Genomic DNA, 8,555 nt, shown 5'->3' with positions numbered 1-8,555 from the left:
AGCCTAGTAACGGTATTTTTGCAAATCCAATTTTGAAGTGTACACTTTCTTTCGCCCGGCATTTTATATGTATATTTGTATAAGTGTATGATGTGTGATATGTATTTTAATGTTTATTTACTGTGGTGATGTAAGTATACTTGTATTGATGTCAGTATAACTCAACGTTTCTGCAGGAAATATCTCCTCAATCGCCAAGCTATTGTATATAATTACCTTCAACTAAGATATTTTTGACGAAAAAACAAACAAAAGGGAAATAAAAAGCGAAAAGATCTCTTAAATTCTTTTTTTGTTAATTTTTGTTTCGTTTCACATGTTCACCACCATCCTCCACTCAATATTAATGAGCCGCAATTCCCAGTGCAGAGTTGTATATTTTATATTATTACCCACGTGGTGAGGATACAGGTGGTAAGATACTAAATCCGTACGTCACACGTGTGTCCACTCTCCTACCCAGAGTTCCATGCGGCCGGCAGCCAGCCAGCTTAATTAGTACCTCTGCCACAGGCCAGCGCCATGTGACGATTCGTCTTATCTTTCACAGTCCATTCAAGATATTGAATATGCTTTTCATCCGTTTCATGTTTGACAAGTCTACACATTTTCATAAACAAACGTCAAAGAATGTTTACGGTTCATTAAGAAAGTATCATAATACGTGAAAATCTATTTGTTTTTGCGTAGTTATCCTTTGTTTACATTGGTTGTACGGCTCCACGTGCTGTCATCGAAGCCCAACGGAGAGCTGGCGACACGGCCACTTTGGTGCATAAATATATTGTCATGCAACTCACTGTCGCAGTTGTAGTAGCATATCTATATAGTTATGCAAAACAATATGTTAAGCGCCCCCAAATACCAGCATTAGTCCGTTCTACACTGATTTCTGAAAAGGCGCGTTTGTTTACAAACAAGAGAAAAGTCCGGTCACGTGATATGCAAATTAGCCTGTGGCAGTGGTGTTATGCTGAGTCACCACTGCGCCGGAGTGTGACGTGTGTCGTACAAGTTTGACCTTGTTTTATTCGTTTTGATTGGATAACCGTGACCTCTGTCACACCGGGACTACTTTTTTTATTCATAAAAAATCGCGAGACGTCATTCGTTTTGTAACTACAAGGCAGAACTGAAGAAATTAATAATGAGAACGAGAGATATTTACAAACACTTTATTAAACCAAACAAGATAGTCACACGCATCAAATTCGGTTTGCATTCAATATAAGTTATGCATAGAGCTTCTACAGACATTACATATAATTGAGTTATATCCATTTTACGACTACCGATCAATAGAGCGAGGGCCCCCCATGAGCGTGACGCACCCCGACCACTTTCGCAACTTTCAATTTAATTTAACGTAAAAGGATAAGCGTGGTGATATGAAGTCTGTTTAACTATCCGGACAGATATCTAGACTTACTTGGGATGATCCGGTTGTGCCATCAGTGTCCCCTTCGAAGCGTATTTTGTGGCGCTGTTTAGGGAGGTGTTGTTCATGAATGAACGTACACGACTGCACGACCAGATACAAATCTTTCGAAAAATTCGTGGAAGTGTGCCTGACTTCTGATTTTGTGGCCCCAAACATCCCAAATGTGAACAATAACATTCCCTATCTCTAGCGTAAAAAGGTGTGAGTAGACCACGATTGTCTTTTCTTATTCCGGTGGTGACCTTGCCCTTCGATCGTTCGAAGCTGTCACTGACATGCAAGCAGACTTGAGTTTGTTGATTTTCACGTCTTCGGTATAGGGTGGTACAGTTAACACGAATGTCTTTGGCGAACACTCTGATTTCCCTCTTCCAAAATGGTACGAAAATGATATAAATTCAGCTCATAGATCAAGGAAACCGAATCATTTTGATTGCACAGACGGGACACTGGCAGTGCGAGTGACCGACTGTTAGTCCGATATTCAAAGCCTGGCGCTAATGTGACTTTTCAAATTTTCTTATAGGTGTCATTCGTACTTACAGCATGTCGCTTTAATTACCATAAGTTGAAGAATTTCTTCCAAAAGGATCTTGATCGTCGGTGCTGTTTTGTTTGCAAACACAACTGCAGGCGCATGTTGTTAATGCGGATGCACAGAAATGTCAACAATGCCCATATTTGGGCATATATCAATATTCATGCGCATCCAGATTTTGCAAACGGTTTCAGTTTGGTCTGTCAACTATAACGAAAGTTGTTATGTATTTACACTTAAAGGGGAAGTGTACACGCAAAAATCACTTTCTTTCTTTTTCTAAACAAAACGCAATTTTAGAATCAATTAGTATCTGTGTTTGAAAATATACACTCATTTTTTTCACAGTGAAAGTAGGAAGCTCACAATAGAGTGAAAATGATATGCCGTTATGAGGCCTTCGTTTTTCGAGCTAAACAGGCCTGAGTTATCTCCCTTAGATTATGACGTAATTGGTGCCAATTCAACTGGGTCCCTGTCTATTCTCAACGCAAAAGATATCAAGCACCAGTTTGCGGTAAAACAACATGGCCTACGACACACTCCGGCGCAGTGGTGACTCAGCATAACACTATGCTGGCTGGCATCTGAGACGCTAGAATCACACACCTAGACCTACACCACGTGAAGCGGCTCTAACAAAGAATGATGACGTCATAATGTTTATCAATTGGCACCAATGACGTCATATTGCAAGGGGCATAAGCCATGGTGTTTTTGTTGTGGAAATAGAACACTTGGTAAATGTGAAAAATATAAATCGTTTTAATGCGAAAATTATGTTAATTAATTGTGATATTTTTATATTTTTGTCTATGACACTTCTAGGTTATCACTTTTAATGTGGAAAAAGTACAAGAAAAATATGTTAATTTCCGTGTGAACTTGCCCTTTAAATATATATTTAACGTGGGTAATAAATAAAATACCACACTCATTCTCCTTAGATACCATTTTTACGACACGAGTGGACTTTCTATGGTATCTGGCCGAGCGAAAGCGAGGTCAGAAACCATAGAAAATCCACTCGTGTCGTAAAAATGGTATCTAACGTGAATGAGTGTAGTATTCTCTATATATATCTACAATTACAGGTTACCATTACAAAATGCACAGATGTGGTTACTACAATATTCAAAGGGTGTGTGGCAATAAATGTCATGCAGGAAACACAATAGAAATCTACAAAGGGACTGTATTTACGTTTTGGAGACGACAGAGAGCTTGGAATTTTGGCGCTTTTCTATGTACGACTGTGACGTCATATATTTTGCGTCAGAATGAGCGATATGACGTCATAATGGTGACGCGCGATGCAGAGCGAAAGCCTTGCAAAGCTTGCTTTGTTTTCTTTAGGGATGCCCACCTCATGTTAGCTTACCAAGTTGCCGTGCTAATATGCTTTCAATGCCTGTCATATGTTCGAGTGAAATATTACGGCGGTGTAAACAAACTGCTTGAGTATATACAGCGGTACATATTTTGTTCGGTGATTCCATAATTCAAATCGATAACCCATTCAAAACACTGGACTCAACCCATGCCGCTTCACTCAGTATATTTGCTAACACCAAAGAGTTCGCGTTTTACTTAGTCATGGTAGAATGGAGATAAACATACTGTGTTTTCAATGAAGAGCGAGGTTACCTGTAGATTTAACCCACTTGGTGCCACGGGACCATATATGGTCCCTCACTTTTCACACCCGCATAGTGCCAGGGGACCATATATGGTCCCGAGAAAAAGCCCTTTTTAAACTGTGAAGTTTGATACTTAATACTGAGTGCGCAAAGTCAAAACTATAACCATCATCACCCCAATCATCTTAGCTTTAACATCGTGTAACTCATACTTTATACAATGCTACGGATTGCGAAATATGGCGAGATTGGTAAAGTGGCTACCGCTCTTCTCGGCCTTTTTCTGCCATGTTTGGACACCAAGCGAATGACGGCGAATTTTGATTATGCACCCATGTCACATACACGTAAATATTTTCAGACAAAATCCTTGTTCATAAGACAAAATATGACCTGAGTGGTCAGAAAGACATATTTTTCGCAACTGTATACTTATTCACGTAAATACAATTCTGTTCACTCCTTTATGAACAAGTTTATTTACACGTTTTGTATATTTTTATCGACTATCGGTAATGGCGGAATGGTCGGTACACATGAGAAAACGACAGTTTATATTTCCATTACATTTATGACGTTCATTGAATGAATTTATAACCATCTTCACCCTAATCATCTCAACGTTAATATCGTGTAACTCATATTTTATGCAGTGCTACGGATTGCGAAATATGGCGAGATTAGTAATGTTGTTACCGCGCTTCTCGATCTTTTTCTGCCATGTTGAACTTCATGCGAATGAAGGCAATTTTTTATTATGCACCCATGTCACATACACGTAACTATTATTATATCAGACAGCCAATTTGAAAAAGAAATCTGATCGGACTGGTCAGAAAGATTTACTAGTCCCAACTGTACAGTTATTGGCGTAAGAGTACTAACGTTTAGTCGGCCACGGAAGTTTTTTGTTCAAGTATTGCATATGTTTATCGACTGTGTCATGGCGATTTAGCACGGCGCTACATACCAACCGACAGTGCAGATTGTCTTTTTGTTTATGATGCTGATTAACAGAAAATATTCAAATCAAAGATATGGAAAGATAGCTATAATCGTTAATATTAAGTTGGTATAGTGTATATTTATGGGCAGGAGGTTCATGATCAAAACCTAAACATTTAATGGCCAAGCCCGAAGTGATCGACAGGGCACGTTCGCATCATATCTGTGCCGCGATTTCTTGTTTACCGGTTGTCCTACATACTCGCCCGTTCAAACAAATAACTGCTACTTTTTTCATTTGAAATGACTAAGAGTCATGTGTGATTGCTCAAACTACCTGACCGTGTGAGTGACTTGCCCTAACTGTTTCACATTTTGTCGCAAATGGAGATTTCAAAAGTGTGGCCACGAAATCTAACGTGAGTCGACGCCATATTGTAAACAAATTGTGTCAAGGTCGGTCTTTTATTAAAGATTTTGCTGGTTAAGTTTCGAAGTTCAATACCAAGAATATATTTTTCCTTTTATGACAAATAATTCCATTACTTTCATTGACATACGATCATTATCTATTTCAAACTTTTCCTTCAGTAGAATGGGATGGAATGGGAAACTAGTGGAAATAAACTATCACGTATGTTCTGAAGTGTACATGTAGATACCTAGCTAGGTGTAAATAAACTAAGTCGTATTTATAAATCAAATGAATAAATGAAAGAAAAAGTGGTATTTCATGGACTGGCCATGCAAGTATATTTTGAGCAAAGGTCTAAGTTAGGCAGCCAAGTGCGAAATACGAGCTGATACGAGGATTTATTACCCACGTGGTGAAGATACAGGTGGTAAGATACTAAATCCGTACGTCACACGTGTGTCGTACAAGGTTGACCTTGTTTTATTCGTTTTGATTGGATGACCGTGACCTCTGTCACACCGGGACTACTTTTTTCATTCATAAAAAATCGCGAGACGTCGTTCATTTTGCGATTACAAGGCAGAACTGAAGAAATTCATGAGAACGAGAGATATTTACAAACACTTTATTAAACCAAACAAGATAGTCACACGCATCAAATTCGGTTTGCATTCTATATAAGTTATGCATAGAGGTCCTACAGACATATAATCGAGCTAGATCTATACATCGATTTACAATGTACGACTGCCGATCGAGCGCGTCCCTTGACCGTGACGCACCCGAACATTTTCGCAACTTTCAATTTGATTTAACGTAAAAGGATAGGCGTGGTGAAATGAAGTCTGTTTAAACTATCTGGACAGATATCTAGACTTACTTGGGATTATCCGGTTGTGCCATCGGTGTCCCCCTTGAAGCGTATTTTGTGGCGCTGTTTCGGGAGGTGTTGTTCATGAACATTCCCTATCTCTAGCGTAAAACGCTGTGAGTGGATCGCGGTTGTCTTTTCTTATTCTGGTGGCGACCTTGCCCTTCGATCGTTCGAAGCTGTCACTGACATGCAAGCAGATTTGAGTTTGTTGATTTTCACGTCTTCAGTATATAGGGTGGTACAGTTAACATGAATGTCTTTGGCGAACAGTCTGATTTCCCTCTTCAAAATTGGTACGGACATGATGTAAATTCAGCTGATAGATCAAGGAAACCGAACCATTTTGATTGCACAGACGGGACCCCGGCAGTGTGATGCGTGTGACTGTTGGTCTGATATTCAAAGCGCGGCGCTAAAGTGACATTTCAAAATTTTTTATCGGTGTCCTGCGTACTAACAACATGGCGCTTGAATTACCATAAGTTGAAGACTTTCTTCCAAAAGGATCTTGAGCGTCGGTGCTGGTTTGTTTGCAAACAGAACAGCAGGCGCATGTTGTTAATGCGTATGCATAAACATGTCAACAATGCCCATATTTGGTCATATATCAATATTCCTGCGCAACCAGATTTTGCAACCGGTTTCAGTTTGGTCTGTCAACGAACGAAAGTTGTTATGTATTTACACTTAAATATATATTTAACGTGGGTAATAAATAAAATACCACACTCATTCTCGTTAGATACCATTTTTACGAAACTCTTGAACTTTCTATGGTATCTGACCTCTCTTTCGCTCGGTCAGATACCATAGAAAGTCCACTCGTTTCGTAAAAATGGTATCTAACGAGAATGAGTGTAGTATTCTCTATGTATGTTTTCTGGTGGTCATAGTGAAACAATGACATTTGGCGCCCGAGTTGCGAGTGATCGAAATTAGGTTTGTTGAATAGATTTGCTGCCATTGAAAACGTTTCAACAATTTTGATTGAATCTACATGTACTTACTCTTGGGTGGTATTACGTTAGTGTAAACTTGTTAATTATTAAGAAATAACAATGATGCCCGATATTGAGCGATGTCTATTTGAGTATTGTTAGGCCTGCTAGCGATCTTTCACATTTTGTCCTTTGAAAATGTACGATGTCCATTACCCCGAAGTTGTTTTTAGCACTTATAAAAGGGCACGGTCATTGTAACATACATGGACGTAACCGGGATTTCTTCAAGATATACATTCCAAACTGTCATTCGTTTTGTGACATAATCTTTGAAACAGTCTGCGTATGAATTAATCACGACCACTTCCGTCAATTTTGTTTTGACGTCAAAAACACGCACAATTTCATCGGAATTTTTTATCGGTAGATATAACTCACGGAAAATTCTCGTTGAATGTGTATTTCAACATAAATATCATTAAAAGTACGGTTTCTTTATGCGGTTACCATAGTGATGTCTTCACGAACGAGGTCATTCGTCACCACTCGCCCCTTTCCGTAACCTGCAAGAAGACTCGTCCCCCTATCGATGAATGTTATGTGTTAAAATACGACAAACCAATCAGAATGCGCGTATGATTCCAGTTTTTCGTCAAAGAATCCCTCAGAAACAATTTTTGATTTAACATATGTCTTACATCTAAAAATATACCCAAGACACAGTTAAATGTGGGCAAGCATACTGTGTAATTCCGCATGACCCGATGTGTTTTAAATTGCATCTGAAATATACATAATATATGGAGAAATATATGTGAACTATTACGCAACGAGTTGACAATTGTTTTAGGTATACCCGTTTGCGCTAAGACGGAACCCGGTCGCAAAAATGGCCATGAGAGGGGCACAAGTAGCTATTCGGCTTGTCCCGGAACAACACGAGTTGGTCACGAATGGTCCCGGAATAACACGAGTTGGTCACGAATGGAACGAGGTGTGGCTGGATTAGTTGGGGGCAGAGAGATAACTTTGTTGTATGAACACTGGCTCCAGACGCCGAGGCCTGGGTTCGATTCCAGTCATGGTTACAAGGCCGTGGAGCACAATCCGGGTCCTTCCCACATTGATGATTCTGGATCATTCCCTTCGTGGACGGAATTACTATTCAGATTAGTGTAAAACACAACTCACTCACTCACTCACTCACTCACTCACACTCGAGGTTTGGGATGAGGATGGCACAATGCACAAAAGGAACTATAGTTGTAGACTAAGTGGACACAGTTAAAGACGAATGACTCGACGGTCAGTTCACACCAAATGTATTCGATCCACATAAGCCTCACAACCCATGAAGATCCGGGGTAGAATAGGTCTTCAGCCACCCATGCTTGTCTCCCATGAAGATCCGGGGTAGAATAGGTCTTCAGCCACCCATGCTTGTCTCCCATGAAGATCCGGGGTGGAATAGGTCTTCAGCAACCCATGCTTGTCTCCCATGAAGATCCGGGGTGGAATAGGTCTTCAGCAACCCATGCTTGTCTCCCATGAAGAACCGGGGTGGAATAGGTCTTCAGCAACCCATGCTTGTCTCCCATGAAGATCCGGGGTGGAATAGGTCTTCAGCAACCCATGCTTGTCTCCCATGAAGATCCGGGGTGGAATAGGTCTTCAGCCACCCATGCTTGTCTCCCATGAAGATCCGGGGTAGAATAGGTCTTCAGCCACCCATGCTTGTCTCCCATGAAGATCCGGGGTAGA

Source organism: Haliotis rufescens, unplaced genomic scaffold (genome assembly GCF_023055435.1).
Source record: "Haliotis rufescens isolate VD_foot unplaced genomic scaffold, xgHalRufe1.0.p SCAF_16, whole genome shotgun sequence".
NCBI classification, from domain to species: domain Eukaryota; kingdom Metazoa; phylum Mollusca; class Gastropoda; order Lepetellida; family Haliotidae; genus Haliotis; species Haliotis rufescens.
Note: the sequence above shows the minus strand (reverse complement) of the source record.